The following is an 18,405-nucleotide window of genomic DNA, read 5'->3' on the forward strand; positions in this document are numbered from 1 at the left end:
AGCTCCTGAGAAGATTTTTACTCACTTCTTTTGAGACAATTTATTCAAGCACAAAATCTTTGAAGAAATTTTGTAATCAAGTCGGAAAACAGTTTACAATCCTTGGAGGCAGTAAAGCCGGGACTAGTTAGAGTAAAAGGGTATATCTGCAGGGAATGCAGATGTCACTGGTTCCATATATGCTGGGGGCTTTGGCTCTTCTTACGTGGTCCTCTGAAGGGAGAGGAAGCTGGACTTCTAGTGATGCAATGACTTGCTGTCTTCATGATAACCTGCAAGGTAATGGGAATACCACACTTGTGAAGTCATGTCCAGCAACCAGATGTTTTACTTCATACAGGTGAATGTGAAGTTGCTGGAAACAAGACTGCTGTACAGTGGAATGTCTAGGAATCTGGCTTAATAATTCACATGTGACAGACAGACCAGAGCCCAGAGCTCATTATTCCTATGCATTCAAGAAAAGTGTATGAACTGGAAGACAATTAAGATCACAATGCTAACCCAGATGGAAAGGCTAGGGGAAAACTTAGCATGTGATTCCATATCGCTTCTGATGGAAGAACATTGCTTAGGTGTCTTTATTATTGTGTATGTGAAGCATAGTAATTATAATGCTCTTGTGAATTAGGTGGTGTGTATTATTTTGCAGAAAAACCTTTGTAGGCTTGAGATGCTGATTGGGGAAGGGGCATCCTGAGCTGAATGAAAGAACCCAAGATTGCATCTCAAACAATCAGCTCCCATCACTTCTCCTGTTCATTGCTCCAGTGATCAACCACCAGATCAAAGATTTCTCTTCTTTCAGCCATAGTCCTTTCCCTTAATCCTTCCCAGGGCTCCTCCTCTGTGGTGAATCACTAGTGCCTCACATGGCTGTAGGGAGTCAAGTCTCCTTGATTGTCTTGTGGAGAAGCTTGGTATAGAACCGCTTTGCAGCCAGACACTAGACAGGGGCACACACAGTGGAATTGTAACATCTATCTCAGATGGAGTAACATGATTTTGTTTTCATTGAGTCTACCTCTTTGAACCCAGCCCCGCTAAGCTATTTCCCTTTCCCTGGGAAAAACAAGGACCTTTCTGATGGAGTTCCCAGGGCAATCCAGAGTTTAGGTCAAATCTGCTTTCTCTGCAATCATTTGGCATATAAGCATATAATTCCTTTTCCTGGACCTCACATTCACTTCCTGAATGGGCCTTCAGAAAGATGTTTCACAAGTGTTTTCTCTAAGAGTGTCCTCTTGATTCCTCTAATCCCATCTTATCCCGCTTTTCAACCCTGGTTATTTTCTTCTCCATCATTGACTCCCCTAATTTTAGTGTCCTTAATTGGGTAGCACTTTTTTTTCTTAATTTATATATATATATATATATATGTGTGTATATATATATATATTTTAAGTAGGCTCCATGCCCAGTGTGGGGCTCCAACTCATGACCCTGAGATCAAGAGTCACATGCTCAGGGCACCTGGGTGGCTCAGTCAGTTCAGCGTCTGCTTTTCCCTCTCTCTCTGCCCCTCCCCCCAATTTGTGTTCTCTCTCTCTCTCAAATAAATAAATAAAATCGTAAAAAAAAAAAAAAATCACATGCTCTACTGACTGAGCCAGCCAGGTGCCCTGACACTTCCTTTTTTGTTTTTTCTGATTCCTTGCTCTGACCTTAAGAATCCTGCACCTTCATTGTTTTTTTTCTGGCAGTCAATTTCTAACTCAGGAACGGGAAATTCCTTTTAAGGGAGAGAAGAGACTTCTGGTCAAATCAGAAGAGTAAATTCATATTTTGACATACCTCCTCTGCTCCAAAATGCTGACAAAACAGCTGAGGTATGAAAAAAGAAATAAAAAATACTAAATTGAACCTTCTGTGATTACAGTTCTTATAGAGTAAAATCACCCAATTTTAGAACTTTTATATGGTTCATCTTAAAATATACATGGACTGAAAACACAAGAGAAATATCCCCGTGTATCGGAAATGGACAAACAATGTAAGTGGTGAGTGGGACTGGAGTTACAGGTTTGCTGGATCTGGAAGCAGCAGTAGCATCAGGAGCTTGGCTCTCTTGGGTAACAGGGACTTGAAAATGTGTCACGAGAGTTGGAGGACTGGACACAGGACTGTTACTTGAAGCCAGGTCTTGGAATGGGACTTGATGTCTCATAAAAGAAGATTGGGGAAACACTTCTACCAACGAATGCTTGGACCCCATGCATCCTGGCACACACATGATTTGGGAGGAAGGAGGACACGGGCTCTACGGTTTGAGCAGCAACTTAACCAGACTGCCTGCTGACTCAGCGGCTTGACTGGTGATATCCCAGTTGTCATCCCCAGGGCTTCTCTAACCTGTCCTTAAGAGGCTGTGCTCTGGATTGGGATCTGGGGCACCAGGTGGAGGCAGCTTCAAAACTCCTGGAATGAGGGACAGACAGCAAAGAAAGATAAAAGGAAAATGAAAACACCATCTTTTCAATTTAAAACAAACCTACAGGGGTGCCTGGCTGGCTCAGTCGGTAGAGCATATGACTCTAGATCTCAGGGTTGTGGGTTCAAGCCCCATGTTGGGTGTAGAGATTATTTAAAAATAAAATCTTAAAACAAACGTGTAAATTAATGACTACAAACACGTGAAGGAATCTAATAGTAAGAAAGACGTGAATTCACTAGGGATGAAACTAATTAATTTATTTAATATATTAATTTATTTGACAAAGACTATGAACTATGCACGTTTAAGGTATTCAAGGAGAAAAAGGAAGGCATAAAATTCATTGAAAAAATAAATTACATATGATCTCACTGATATGAGGAATTTGAGAAACAAGACAGAGGATCATAGGGGAAGGGAGGGAAAAATGAAACAAGACGAAACCAGAGAGGGAGACAAACCATAAGAGACTCTTAATCTCAGGAAACAAACTGAGGGTTGCTGGAGTGGAGGGGGGTGGGAGGGATGGGGTGGCTGTGTGATGGACATTGGGGAGGGTATGTACTATGGTGAGCGCTGTGAATCGTGTAAGACTGATGAATCACAGACCTGTACCCCTGAAACAAATAATACATTATATGTTAATAAAAAAATCAAAAAAAAAAAAAAAAGAAAAAGGAAATTACAGAACACAAGTAAGAAAATCTGAAATGTAAAAGGATGCATTAGATAGAAATCCTGGAAACAGAAACAATGAAAGTCTTTGCAATATAACATTTCATACTTGTAGGGAGAATTAAGGAATTGGAAGGCAGTACTGAAGAATTCACTCGCAATGCAGCATAGAGAGACAAAGGATAAAAAAATCAGAGCGTATGGAAGGGATGATAGATTGAACTTGACAGGGACCGGCTTTGACCATTGTGTACATTTTGATGGCGTGTTATGACCCCATGTATATAATTCTTAAAAGCAGACCAGACAATGCTACATATTTAATGAAGACCTACATATGCAGGATTATATAAAATTTGAAATGATAAACACCAAATTTCAGATAAGCTGTTGCTTCAGAAATAGGACCAGGGTCAGGGTAAAAAATGCTTCACATTACCACCATCTCACAGTCTCTTTGGCTCATTGCTCCCTCCTTAGGAAAATGAGCATCAGTCTTCATATTGTCAGAGCTTCCTCTTGTTGATTATGGGGAGGGGGACTTCTCTGGGACATGGACAACTACAGTCTGTTATTCAGCCTTTCGTTGCTTTTAGTAATATAATCTTCATTACTAAAGGAGCATACTGGGGGCAGCTGGGTGGCTCAGTCGGTTGAGCGTCTGACTCTTGGTTTTGGCTCAGGTCATGATCTCAGGGTCATGAGATCAACCCCAGCATGGGCTCTGTGCTCAGCGGGGAGTCTGCTTGAGATTCTCCCTCTTGCTCTGCCCCTCCCAACCCACCCCTGTGTGTGTCCTCTCTCTCTCTCTCTGTCTCTCTCAAATAAATAAACCCTAAAAAAAAGAGTCATACTAGTTATATCTATAATTTTTCTCTTTAAACATTATCTAAAGAAAATATGGTGAAACATTAAGATTTATTAGGGTGGCGTGCTGGGTACCTGAGCATCTGTTATTTTAGTTTCATTATTATACTGCATTATAGGATGAAAATATTTCATTTGAAAATAAATTTATAAAATAAACAAGAATAGGGGCGCCTGGGTGGCTCAGTCATTAAGCATCTGCCTTCGGCTCAGGTCATGATCCCAGGGTCCTGGGATCGAGCCCCACGTCGGGCTCCCTGCTCAGCGGGGAGTCTGCTTCTCCCTCTCCCTCTCCCCCTGCTTGTGTTCCCTCTTTCGCTGTGTCTCTCTCTGTCAAATAAATAAATAAAAAATCTTTAAAAAAAAATAAAAAATAAAAATAAAATAAAATAAACAAGAATAAGAAGCTGTGTAGTTACTGTCAGTGTTTGGGGCACTGGTTCTGGAGTCAGATTGCTCAGGTCCGTCCCTCACGCCTCAAATACTAGCAGCATGCATGTTCATCTCTCTCTGTGCCCCAGCTTCCTCACCTGTAAACTAGGTGTCATCATGGAACCTAGTTCATGGAGGTACTTGAGGATTAAATGAAAAAGATTATACACAGACACCCAGAGCTAGAAGACTTGGGAGATACACATATGTAGGAAGAATAAAACAGCCTCATCCAAATCACAGTAATATCTTCGTGGGTATACCTGCGGTCTTTTTCCCTGTGGATATGCATATAAATATAATCCTAATAAATTCAAGTCCCTCCTGCAGTTTTGGGTCTCCAGCAAGCAAAATCAGCATTCACAGAACTCAAATTCTTTATTACTGCTTCTGCAATAATAGCTCATCTCTCTTCATTATTCTGATTACATATCACGAAACTCAAAGAATTTATCTGAGAAAAACAGAACTGTTTGCTTAAGGTAAGATGTCATTGATGGGGACCGTAAAGGTATCTTGGGCAGTGGTGGTGCTGGGAACCCAGGCAGCAAAGACTGAATTTGCCCTGGAGGTGTAGGGAGGAAGAATGTGAATATTATGCTGGTACAATTTTTATCATATTTCCAATTAACATGACATCATACTGTTTATATTAATTTGAAACCAAATTCTAAACTTAATATATTACAAATATTTCCCTTATCTTTAGTATTTTCTTATAACACCATTTTCCTTGCATAGTTTTCCGTAATATAGATTAAACATTTCTCTATGGTTATTTCTAAGTTTTTGTTACTATAAACAAAGCTTTGATGAGCCTCCTCATAGCTGTATGTGTGTTTATACCTTAATTCCTAGAAGGACCATTGTTGAGTTCAAGAATATATGAGGATACCTAAAGCTTTTTCTGTAGTAAAAAAAAAAAAATTCAGCACTAGTGTTGTGAGTCACAAATGGCCTTTTTTTTTTTTTTTTTTTTTTTGCAAGCATTCACATTTGCACTGAATATCCTTAAGATAGCTACAATCCACAGAGAATCTGGGGGGAAATTTTTGTTACAGGCTATTGTGTCAGCCTTCTTTGCTGAGATTTAAAAAAAAAAGAACCTTTTCAGTGTCATGGCAAATCTGTCTTTAAATACTAGGTAGATGCAGCATCATATAAAACTAATATCAAAGGACTTTTTTAGGGGCGCCTGGGTGGATCATTCAGTTAAGCAAGCGTCTGCCTTTGGCTCAGGTCATGATCCCGGGGTCCTGGGATCAACCCATATCAGGCTTCCTGCTCAGCGGGGACTCTGCTTCTCCCTCTCCTTCTGCCTCCCTACCCCCACCCTGCTTGTGCACACACACACTCTCAAATAAAATCTTAAAAAAAAAAAAAAGGACTTTAAGAGGATGCTTTTTGAGGTTCTTGTGACAAGAGTCAGGAGACCCAGAGAAGGCAAAGGGACATTGCTTTTGCTATGTTAGAAAACATAGTCTGTGTTTCAAATAACAAATTTACAAACAGATATTTGAGACACAAGACTTAGGTGTGTACTTCCTAACAACTTTCAATGGCTCCCTATTGCCACTGAACATTTGATCTTTAAACCTGGTATTCAAAGCCTATTTACCTCTCCAGATTTATGTCTTACCATTCCTCCTCATGACCCTGCATTCCAGCCAACTGAGCCAAATGCACTTACTAACCCCCCATTGCTTTCCAATGGTTTCACCTTTGCTCAAGTTGCTCCCCCACTTCTGTTTGTTAAAATCCCACCCTACCTTTGAGACTCAACTGTAACCTTCCCTGCGTTCCCTCAATTAAATATGACCACTTACTCCTGTAAATATCAAAGGTAGTTTATTCTGGATTTTAAAAATGATGACATTTATCAAGCAACTCCTAAATAGTAACCTTTACGCTATGCATTTTGTACGCACTGTGTAATGTAATCCTCATGACAGTTATACGGGGATAGACATTAATTTTACATGTGCCTCTTTCCTGGAGCTTGCTCTTTCTCTGCCCATTGTCTGAATGCAGAGAGAGAGAGAGAGAGAGAGAGAGACGAGGTCCTAGAGTAACACTAGCAAACTGCAGTCCCCTCCCTGCTTTGTACCTCAGTTTTTACGGTGGAGTTTTACGGTGACATAGCTGTGCCCATCCATTTACGTATTGTTCATGGCTGCTTTGTGCTACAATGGTAGAGTTGAATAGTTGCAACAGAGACCATATGGCCAACCAAGCCTAAAATATTTGCTCTATGGCCCTTTGCAAAAAAATATTGCCATCCCCTGGGCTAAGAGGATGGTGGGACCACATGACGGAAGGACCCTGAGTCTCCGATTGACTACATGGAGCAGAACTGTTCAGCCCTGCCAATGTGAACTGACCTTTGTAATGGAAGTCAGAAACAAATTTTTATTCTCTTAATGCGTCAAAACTTCTGGGTTATTTGTCCCAGTAGTTGGCCTAGCCTCACTAATGCAAGAGCGACGTAAACACGCTGACTATCCCGGACAACAGTCAAATGGTTTCTCTTCCCATGACCCGGGAATGCGGGAAGGTTGTTGCTGAACTCTCTTACTGGCTTCTGATGCCTTTTAAAAATTACTGGTAAGTATGAGAGACATTCTAGGATCTCAAGTCAGCAACATTCTCCAGAAGATAACGCTCATGATGGCGGCTGAGTAGCTAGTGATTTAACTGAGTAAATAAACGGCATAGGAAAAAAGATCCCAGTGATTGCTGAGGCCTGTACTTAGTTGGTGGTCAGGCGGGGGAGGTCAAATTGGGAAAATCTGGGAAGCTCTTCTATGTGCCCGGCCCCTCCAGAGCTAGAGGAACTGAATGAAGCTAAAGCAGATACTGATTCGATCACAGCTTCTTTCTTGGAAGAGCAGTGTGTGACATCCTTTTATTCCTTCAGTGAAAAACGCTAGGGAAAAAGGAACTCAGAATGAGATCAAGATAAACTTTCCCAGGATCTCTGGGATACTGAAAGTGACTTCAGTGTCTCAGTGGGAATTTGAATTAAGCTGAGGGCCATTCGCAGCTTTTCTTTGGACTGTATTTTGTTTGGACGGGGAACAACCTAGTCAGTGATCTATACATTCTCCCCCAGTGGCCATTTGGGTTCCTTGCCTCATTGCCTTCCTTGGGGAGAATGAAGATGTTTATCCTCCCACAGGTTTTGTTTCTTTGCTTTAGCAGAACACAGTGCTCCGGGAACAATAAAGCCAGTTACAGATTAACTGAGCCTGACGTCTCAGTTCTATGGAACCATCAAAGTCCAAGTTGGATAGCTATTGCTAAGATTATTTATGAGGGCCCTACCCAAATGTTTTCTATGCAAGGTGCAAGCTAAGTCTGTGCACTGCATCTTTCCTCCTGCTCCCCCATCCAGCTAGACTGAGGATTGCAAACTGGCATCAGCAGCCCACGTTCCTCCTACAGACATGTTCTGTTTGATCTGCATAGTGTCTTAAAATCGGAGTGATTTCATACAAACGTCCAGGTTTAAATTGCTCTTAAAATTAGGGCAGCCTAAAAATACTGGGCCCGCATTCACATCCACCAACAATAGTTCAGACCTGGAATTAAATGGGCATGCACCTTCCAGCTGGATGCAGTTCCCAACACTCTCTTAGCTCTGGTGTACCTCAGTCTTTACATTACCTGCCTGGCTCCTGTAGGTTTTGGAGTTCCCGGCTCTCACTCCAGAGCTCCTTGCTATCTCCTCTGCTTATCTCAATTTTTTTTTAAAGATTTTATTTTTTTATTTGACAGAGAGAGACACAGCGAGAGAGGGAACACAAGCAGGGGGGGAGTGGGAGAGGGAGAAGCAGGCTCCCTGCTGAGTAGGCAGCCCGATGCGGGACTCAATTCTAGGACCCTGGGATCATGAGCTGAGCTGAAGGCAGACACTTAACCGACTGAGCCACCCAGGCGCCCTGTCAAATTTTTTTTTTTTTTAAATAAGAAGACTGGATGGGGTAACCTAGATAGTCATCTTAGGTCTACCATTATGTGAACGCGGGACAAGTCATTTGATATCTCTAGGTTCCTTGTTTATAAAATGCCTAAAGCAAAACATGGGCTGTTCTGAAGACTAGCCAAGGTAATGCATGAAGAATAGGCCTTAGTTTTAGGTCTTCACCTTCCCTTGCAGGACCCTTACATCTGTTTCCACCTTGGTCACCTTGCATCCAGTCTTTTCACTCCTCCATTCCATAGTTTTAAAATGTTGTATTTACCCCCCAAAACACTAGCACCTACCCTATGCCTGGCATTGGGTTGGAGATTCAGCGGTCAGTGAGAACAGACCCAGCCCCTATTGTCATGAGACTTGCAGTTCTAATGTAAAATTGTCACTGGGACAAGTGCCGTGAAGGAGATGACCTTCGCATTAAGAGACCATGTGATGGGGCCTTTGGTGAAGGCGGAAAGGTCAGATAAGGCTCTAAAGATCTGCAGAATAAGGAGTTGTATGATTGAAGAGGGGTTTGAAGAATATTCTAGGCCATGAAAACAGCATGTGTAAAAGTTCTGTGGAACAGGAAATGCGGAGAGGATGCGGCGTTAGAAGAAATCCAGTGGGTCAGGTGCAGAGGGAATGAGCAAGAGTGGGGAGGTGTGGCTGGAGAGAAAGGTAAGATCACATGGCTTTGTAGGCCATGCTTAGAAGTTTTATCTTTAGCTCAAAAGCAGTAGTAAAGCCATGGAAGGTTTCAGCAGGGAGCTTTATGGAAAGGTAACTCACTCTGTAATGTGGAAATCAGATGGGAAGAAATATCAGGTTGAATCCTATGGAAGTTTCATGTCTAGATTCTTTTTGTCCTAGAAGATGGCCATTTCCTATGGTTCCACCTGATAGAGTGGATGCAGGGCAAACCAGTTAGGGGACTGGGGAGAGATGGCAGTGGTTTGGACTAGGATGGGGTATTGGAAATGGAGAGAAGGGGACAGGTCTGATAGATATTTACAAGGTAAAATCGATGAGCCTTGGTGATGGATTGGTGTAGGGTGTCAAGGACAATTCCTGGACTCGTGTACCTTCATGGGAAGTGGTGTCATGCTTGAGTAGGGTGGATTGGCACGTGGCCAGGCTTGGTGAGGAGGGATGATTCCACCTAGGGTTCAAAGTGCTTTTGCAACAACCAAGAGGAGATCGTCTTTGAAAGTGTCTCTACAGATATATCTTGCCTTGGCTTTTGCTGAATTCCAGGGGACACCGAGTGACCCTAGACTATGTTAAACTACCAGCTAGAGGTTCCACATCATGGAAACTTTATAAGTTAAGACCCTAAACCTATGTGTGGTGTAGACTCAGAGTTTGGATTTTCATAGGTGACTTTTCATACTCCTCTCAGAACCCTAGGCAGATGATATGTTTAGGAAAGGAGTTCAGTTTCTTTTTCTCCTTTAGGCCTAAACCCACATTTTTTTTTTTTTTTTTTTTGGTAGGCATTAGAAATCTATCTCCCTTGCCCTAGGGGGTCTATAACTTCATCTGAGGCTCCTGTGGCCTCCTCCTGGCATCAGCTCATATTTATTCCTCTGACTTGATTTCATGCCATTCTTGGCACCCGAGGATTCATTTTTTTCTTATCAAACTTGGCTATATGGAAAATAAATTTGTTACATTGTGTCTAGTATTTCTATGTGGCAAGGGGCCTATTTGGGTCAGCTCAGTGGGCTGGGTGGTCAGAAGTGATGTAGTAAATTTTCTATACATATTATTAGAATGATTACAGAATTACTAGAATTATAATGACCTATGATGTACTGTTCTGTCATTTGACATAAAAACACACCTCTTGTCATAAGACAGGTAAATCCTGCAGGCCAGTTGCCATCTGACCTTGCTATTAGGCTTCAAGCTCACGGAATATAAAAATGTGCATGTGACCTGGGTCCTGGGCTTGAGTTCCAGCGCTGGGGCAGCTGGTTCTCAGGAGCCCAAGAAGGACCTCTTTGATCTCCAGCCCTCACCACAGGGCCTGGCACCTAATAGTTGCTAAATAAATATCTATATAATTAAACAAGAGTTGAAAAAAAAGTCATACCTAGGGAATATGGGAACTGTTGGCATTCCTTCATGATGGAATAAAAATTCTGGGGTTAGGACAGATAGTTGCAGTCAGGATGTTTTTTCAAGACCCAGAATGAGGTGTAGTCTCAAATTAGCATCCATTGTACTGTTCCCCACCTCTCATTTATTCATGAAATATAGATGACAACAATGCTGTTTGAAGTCCTTAGATAACATCTTCGTGGATGATTCATTTTCATTCAAATATCATCTATTGATTATTTACTATGTCCAAAGTTTTTCTTGCTAGGGTTCTAGGAGGTATAAAGTGATGACTAAGACCCAGGCTCTCCCTTCAACTACTTAACAGCTTCATGATAGGGTATGGGGACAAAAGTATACAATCAACTAAAATAAAAATACTCTTTATCAAATGCTTTCCATGTGCCAGGCACTGTGCTACGAATTTTACATGGGTTAGTTCGTTTAAACCTATGAAGTGGGAACTATTATTGTGTCCATTTTGTCAATGAGGGAGGAGGGAACTGAAGCACAGAGAGGTTAAGAAATATATGCAGGTCACACAGCCAAGAAAGAACCAGAGCCAGAATTGAAACCCAATCATTCAGATCCCAGACCTCAAGAATTCAAATATTCTGCCTTACAGAGGCCCAAATAATCCACTATGGAAGCTGATATGTCCCGTAAGAGATATTCAAGCTCAGGCTGGACAGCACAAAAAAAGGGTTCAAGAAAAGTTTTATGGCGAAGTCGTGGCATTCTGACAGATAGTGATGGACAAAGAGGTATCTAGGGGTAGGAAACTGAGCAAAGGCAGAGTTGAGAAGAAGGCACCTCAGTGTGTTTGGGAAACTGCACATAGACAGTCCAATGTGGCCGGGTGTGGGTTATTTGTATAAATCAGTAAAGGAGAGTTAGTTGGGACTTAAATTTCAGATAAAGGACCTTGGAGCAGGAAGTGGGGAGGGAGTGTGCTGCATTTTTCTCACTGTTGGTCATAAGTTACAGTAAAGCATGTAAGCAATTGAAGCCTCTAGAATCAATTTAGACAACTCTCTTTTGGAGCGGTAGTGAGGACTCTACCTCAAAGAGGAAACTAGATGACTTCCCAGATTTCTAAATCTGTCCTGGAGTTCGAAAGCAAGACTTCTTAACCTGGGGGTTCTAGACTCAGGGATAGGTGTCAGGGATCCTAGAGCCTTAGGGAATTACGGGCAAAGTTGTGCATTGCATGAACATGTGTACTTCTTGTCTAGGAGGAGGTGGTTCTCAAGATTCATCTCTTGCTCTGAGCGTTCATGGTCGAAGAAATATTGCAAACCACAGCACCAAGGAGAAAAATCCAGCAACAATCTCAGTGGGGCCTTCCTTGGAGCCAGGGACTGGAAGCAATGCCCCACTGTGCGTCCTGAAACTTCGGGATTCAAAACTGAGAGTTTGAGTTCTGCACTGACAAGCAGAGCTTTCCACAGAAATATCAGCCCTGCGCGTCCGCAGAGGCCTACCTCGGTCAGCCTCTGCCCCGGACTGCAGGTGATCTGGGTTAGCAGGCCCAAGGGGGAGGGCTTAGGGAAGGCCATCTCACTGTAAAAGTGTCAGAAGGAAGTGGATCACTTTTGAGCTCCTGTCCCTAGAGGTTTACAAGGGTAACAGGAAGCTACAGTTTCCAGGAAGATGACAGCTGTCTGGAAGGATTTCTACCACTGCACTTTCAACCCAACCTACCAGAGTCGCTCAGCGTAAAACAGGCTTGACAGCAAGGCAACCTGTGGGCAAGGCCTGTGAGAAAACCCTTCATTTCCTCCTGTTTGTCAAGTCTCGCCCAGCAGGCCCTGCCATCACGGCCAGCTGAGGTGACTAGCGTGGGAAGGCAGAAATGCCAGTGACGAAAGCGAGGTTTCCAGATGGATCCTTTGATCCACAGAAATAGCTGTGGTGGAGGCTGGTGTGGTCAGTAGTGGCGTGTTTTGCATAATGATACTCTTTGATAAAGAGAGACAGAGTCCTGGGCGCCTTAGTCAGCACTGGGACTGTCTGCACGTGACAGTCCGGACTACTGTGGCTTACGGATGGTAGAAAATTCTCTCTCGCGTGTAGAGCCAATCTGGAGTCGACAATCCAGGACTGGTTGGGCAACACCAGGGGTCCTGTTCCACTGACGTGTGGACAACCTGATGTCTCTCTGCACTGTGTCCTCAGAAAAGATGGACTGTTTTGAGGTTGTTTTGGTAACTCCAGAGACCTTAGCAAACCTGGACCCGCCTTGATTCATTGAGGTGATTTAGTCATTCCTCAACCTGCCATGGAGAGCACCTTTATAGGGAGAGTGTCCTTAATCTTTGTTAGTAGGAGTGTGAGAAGCAAGATGTCTTCATTTACTCATTCACTCATTCAGGTGTCAGCACTGTCACATCGGAGAGGGTCGGCTGTCCACCGCGTTCATGCTTCCTATTCAAAGTGTAGAGTTATTTCTGGAAAGTGGTTGTCCTGCCAGAGGCAAGGTGTCTCAGCCTCCAGCCTCGAGGTGGGCCCATCTGACCAGCTTCTGCCAATGGGATGTGAAGAGAGGAGACGCGTCCCTTCTGGGAGGGGGGTGCTTGAAAAACAGACATGCTGTCTCCAACCCCTATTTTCTGGAGACCCCGAGGCCTATCAGACGGCCGAGACCCACGTGGAGGGATCTTGGGCTCTAGAATCACCCCAGGGAAAGCTGCCCACCAAATATCCACATTGGACTGTGACATTAACAAGGAATCACTAGCAGCTTACGCTTGGTACAAGGGTGTGTGGCAGGTCTTCAGCTTTCGCACGATGAGGCGCCCACATCAGACAGAACTAGACTCAAATGCCATGTGCAGTACTTACTAGTTCTGAGAGTGAGATTGCAGGTCATTTCTCTTGATCTCTGACTAATAACGTCTCTTTCCTCATTTATAAAATGTGGCTTAACTTCACTTATATACTACGTAGGATATGTGTGTGTGTGTAATGGCACCTAGTAAATGCTTCGAACACGTTAATTCTTATTCTTATAATCACATACTGTTGGGTTCCTCCTTTTCTGTTCAGTAGGGTAGCTTTTGCTAATTTAGGGAACAATCAATAAGTTTCGGCTTATTTACTTAGTTCTTCTCTTGTGCCCCCTCAGGTTGTGGGACTCTCTGCTCATGGTCATCAGTGATTCTGTATAGCAGATGTCTCCTTCCCCACCACTTTTTTTTAATAACGATTTTATTTATTTGTCAGAGAGCACAAGCAGGGGGAGCGGCAGGCAGAGGGAGAGGGAGAAGACTCCCCGCTGAGCAAGGAGCCTGACACGGGGCTCCATCCCAGGACCCTGGAATCATGACCTGAGCTGAAGGCAGACGCTTAACAACTGAGCCACCCAGGTGTCCCTCCTTCCCCACCACTTGGGTGGCAGGTAGAATAATGGCGTCTGAAGATGTCCCTGTCCTAAACCCCAGAGACCGTCAAGATGCTACGTTACATGGCAAAAGGAATTCTGCGGATGTGATTAAGTTAAGGACCTCTAGATGGGGAGATAATCATGGATTATCGTGGGCCCAATGTAATCACGAGGGTCTTTAAAGATGGGAGAGGGAGACAGAGAATCAGAGAAGGAGATAAAATGACAGACAGGTGCTGGAGTGCTGTGATTGCTGGCTTGGAAGACAAAGAAGACCATAAGCCAAGGGGTGCAGGAGGCCTCTAGAGCTGGAAAAGGCAAAAAATGGACTCCCTCCTAGGGCCTTTACGGGGAGCACAGCCCTGCCAAAGCCTTGGTTCCAGCCCAGCGAGACCCACGTCAGATTTCTCTCCTACAGAACTGTAAGTAATAAATTTATATTGTTTATCATTAAGCTTGTGGTAATTTGAAGTCAAATCCCACCCTATCCCCAACATGCTGTGTTGTAATGTGCATGCGAAGCTCTCTACGGACGTGGGAGGGAAGATCTCAGAAAGGAACCACGGTGCCAGGACAAGACCGGTGGAGTCGCTGGCTAATGGGAGCTCTCCCTGCATCACACAAGGAAAGCCACTTCAAGACCTGGGGCTTCACCAGGGAGGTGACCCCACCCCCTCCATGGATGCTCCTCAGCTCCTGGCCAGACTTCCCATCTTTGTTTTGTGTCTTGGATACTTCATGGCCCACCCCTGCCCAGGCCCCATCACTGCAAGCTGTGAGCCTGCCTAATCCTACAGTAAGTGACCTTTAAGTAAGAGGATGTCTCCTATTTCCCTGTTGGCAGGGCTCTGGCTTTGAACTTGAGCAACGCTGGATTCCATACTTGTGATGCAAGCCCTGGGATGTTCTGGGCCCTCCCGTGCCTTCTAGACAGCAACTTAAACGGGCCACACTGGCTTTTTTGCTTTTTTTAGTTGAAATTCACACTACATAAAATTAACCATTTTAAAGTATATCATTTAATGGCATTCAGTAATTTGTAATGTTGTGTAAGCTCTACCTAGTTCCAAAACATTTTCTTCACCCCAAAGGAGACCCTGTTCCCATCAAGTAGTCACTCCCCATTTGCCCTTTCTCTCCGGCCCTGACAACCGCCATTTGCTTTCTGTCTCTATGGATTTACTTATTCTGGACATTTCATATAAATTAATATGATATATGGCCTTTTGTGTTTGGCTTTTTTGACTTAGTGTAAGGTTTTCAAGGTTCATCCAAATTGTAGAATGTATTAATACTTCAAATCCTTTTCATGGATGAATAATATTCCATCATATAGCTAACCACATTTTATTTATCCATTCATCTGTCAATGGATACTTGGGTCACTTCCCCTTTTGGCTATTGTGAATAATACTCCTCTGAACATCTGTATGTGAGGTTTTTTTTTTTAAGATTTTATTTATTTATTTGACAGAGAGAGAGCGAGCATGCACAAGCAGGGGGAGGGGCAGGCAGAGGGAGAGGGAGAAGCAGGCTCCCTGCTGAGCAGGGAGCCTGACGCGGGACTCAATCCCAGGACCCTGGGATCATGACCTGAGCCGAAGGCAGCTGCTTAACTGACTGAGCCACCCAGGCACCCTGTGTGTGAGTTTTGTTTGAAGACCTCTTTTCAGTTCTGCAGGGACCTGTGTTTTCATATCTCTAGGTATATTCCTGGCAGTGGAGTTACTGGGTCACCCTGGCTTTGGATACCTGCTTATTTTGTTATCAAAGATAAATGCCTCCCATGCCATTAAATTATTCATTTTTAGGATCTTCTCCAGGTGGAAAGTGTGTGTGGGAGGTGCTGATTCCAGCACCACATTGCTGCTATCCAGCCTGTTATCCCTTGCCGTCTTTGTGGTGGAAACTATCAGGTGCACGAAATCAGTGGTGGCCTGGAATTAAGGGCTATAGGCTGCATTGGAACCCAAGACACCTCCCGTCACCCTCTGATGTAGTAAACGGGGTTAACCTGTATGTTCATTGTCTGACTCCTTCAATGACTATGTGAGTTCTACAAGGGCAGGGATTTGCTCTATCTTGTTCACTTCTGCAACCTTAGTGCCTATGACAGGGCCTGGATCAGTATATATTGAATGAACATTAGAAGGAATGACTATGAGTGTTCTCTGATTTCACGTCCTATCTCTCCTTGAGGTCCTAACGCTAGCAGCTGGGTTCACATCCCTGAACTATTTAGTTAAATGGCATCTTTGTGTCCATTTTTTCTTTCAAGACTTAAAAATACCCTAGAGTACAGAGTAAGTATTCTTTCCTCACTTAGATGAAGAAAACGATGATCAGAGGTATCGATTTGTGCCAAATGACTCAGCTAGGAGGTTGTGACAAAGGAAGGTAAGGTGATGTATTATTTTTCTAGGACTGTAACAAATCACCACAAACTAGGTGGGTTAAAACAACAGAAACTTATATTCTTTTTTTAAAAAAATATTTTATTTATTTATTTGAGAAAGAGATAACGTGAGTGGGGGGAGGAACAGAGGGAGAGGGAGAGGGAGAAGCAGGCTCACTGAGCAGGGAGCCCAACGTGGGGTTTGATCCCAGGACCTTGAGATCATGACCTGAGCCGAAGGCAGATGCCTAACCAACTGAACCACCCAGGTGTCCCAGAAACTTATATTCGAATCATCCTGGAGGCAGGAAGTCTGAATTGAGGTGTCAACAGAACCAAGGCTCTAGGGAGCATTCTTGCCACCCCTCCGAGCTCCTGGAGGCTCTAGGCTCCCCTGGCTATGACAGCATGACTCCGATCACTGCCTGTTTTCACATGGCCTTCTCCCCTGTGTCTCTGCATGTCCTTTTCTGTCTCTTATAAGGACAGTCTTCAGTGGATTTAGAGCCCACACGAATCCAGGATGATTTCATCTCAAGATCCTAAACTTAATTCATCTGCAAAGACCCTTCTTCCAAATAAGATCACAGTCTAGGGTTTGGGTGGACACATCTTTGGGAGGCCACCACTCAGGCCATACACATGGATACCCCCATGAGAATGTCTTCTGATTGAGCTCTTTCTTCCTGGGTCCCTGTACTCCAGCCTTCCCAGTGTGTCCACATAACACTTATCTGTGTTATGGAAAAGAGGGTTGCAGGTAAATGAGTTTGGGAAACTCTGAGTTGAACAAAGCTAGGCGGGAATTTTCTACCACAGGACTTCTCAGACTCTTTAATATGCTAGTATACATTGTAAATCTTCATGAGCAGAAAAAATATGGAGCACTGCCCAAATTCCTTTGACCTGGAAATCCTTTAAAAAGGAATTAGTGAAGAACAATGGAGCTCTCTAAGGATGAGCCTGCCTAGAATACAGGTGGGAAGTGTTGCTCCTCTCTTTCTTTTCTTTTCCTCAGGATCAGGAGGGACTCCATTCTTAAGAGATGTTCCATCAGTACAAATCACCCCAAAGAGGCTAAAGTCAAGTGGCATGGAAAAGATACAAAAATATAATCCCTGACCTATTCTTTTCATCAGTAAATCTCTAATTAAAAAAAAAAAAAAAAATCCACCAACTGCCTAAATATCCTATTCAATTGCCACCATTATGGTGCCTCCCCTAGTAGACCCTGTTGGAAGTTTGAAGATATTTGCTAGGATCACCTGCCTGTTAGGAATCGACTGCCTAGTGCACGTGGACCTACTCTAGTTAGAGAGGCAGAGATTCACAGCGTTTTAGAGCTGCAAGAGGTCTTAAAAATATCTTTTCTAACCCAGGAATATGGAAATAGAGTCCCAGAAAGATAAAATAGTACACAGTATCACCTGTTCAAAATCACATAGACAGCCAGTGGTAGAGCTGGTTCTGGAGCCTTCGCCAACTGATTCCAAGTTCAAGGCTTTGCTACCCCAGGCTTCGTTTTAAATATCACTTTAGAAGGAAAAACTACTCTATGGATGATTCACTAGAAATCCAAGGATATTGGGGATTTTCTTATTACTGAACATTCTGCCAAAGCCTTTTTGCCTCAACTATTGATTTTGGAAATTATTTCCAACATTTGCTAATCCACTTACCTGTCTTCATCCAAGTGGAGTGCAATAGACAGAATTTAATTTTTCTTTAATTATGCATCATTTTGAAGTGGCTGAAGTCTGTTGTCTGACCATTAGCCCCTGTCTCACATCTGACCATGGACTAAGTGTAGATGGGTATAGACTGAACAGGAAAGAGATTAGTAACATTTTATAAGAGATGTTAAACCTTCACTGATCTCCTTCTGACATTTTTAGTATGTGTGGTAGGATGATGCTATGAACAAGAATAAGGCAACTGAAAGTTCAGAGGTATCAGCAAAGATAGTCTGATAGAAGCAATTGGTCCACTTTTCCATAAAAATGGTTCCATGTGTCCTTTATGGCATGAATGCAATAATTCAGCCAATGAGCATTATAGGGCATGGAGCTGGATGTTCAGTGATTTGTGATATGCTGTAGAAATGATTGGTTTTTTCAAAGTAAATCCTTCATACGAGCTTGTTTAATAGCCAC

The 18,405-nt window shown here is 43.3% G+C and overlaps 1 long non-coding RNA gene across 1 annotated transcript in view; it reads left to right on the forward strand.

Annotated features, from left to right (window-relative positions):
- LOC144380047 (uncharacterized) overlaps positions 1 to 13,150 on the forward strand; it is a 30,822-nt gene extending 17,672 nt beyond the window's left edge. Inside the window, exon 3 of the long non-coding RNA XR_013443773.1 lies at positions 11,708 to 13,150. This is a non-coding gene — a long non-coding RNA (uncharacterized LOC144380047). The remainder of the gene's footprint in view (positions 1 to 11,707) is intronic.
- Positions 13,151 to 18,405: the final 5,255 nt, after the last annotated feature.

The sequence above is a fragment of the Halichoerus grypus genome, chromosome 14, assembly GCF_964656455.1.
Source record: "Halichoerus grypus chromosome 14, mHalGry1.hap1.1, whole genome shotgun sequence".
NCBI classification, from domain to species: domain Eukaryota; kingdom Metazoa; phylum Chordata; class Mammalia; order Carnivora; family Phocidae; genus Halichoerus; species Halichoerus grypus.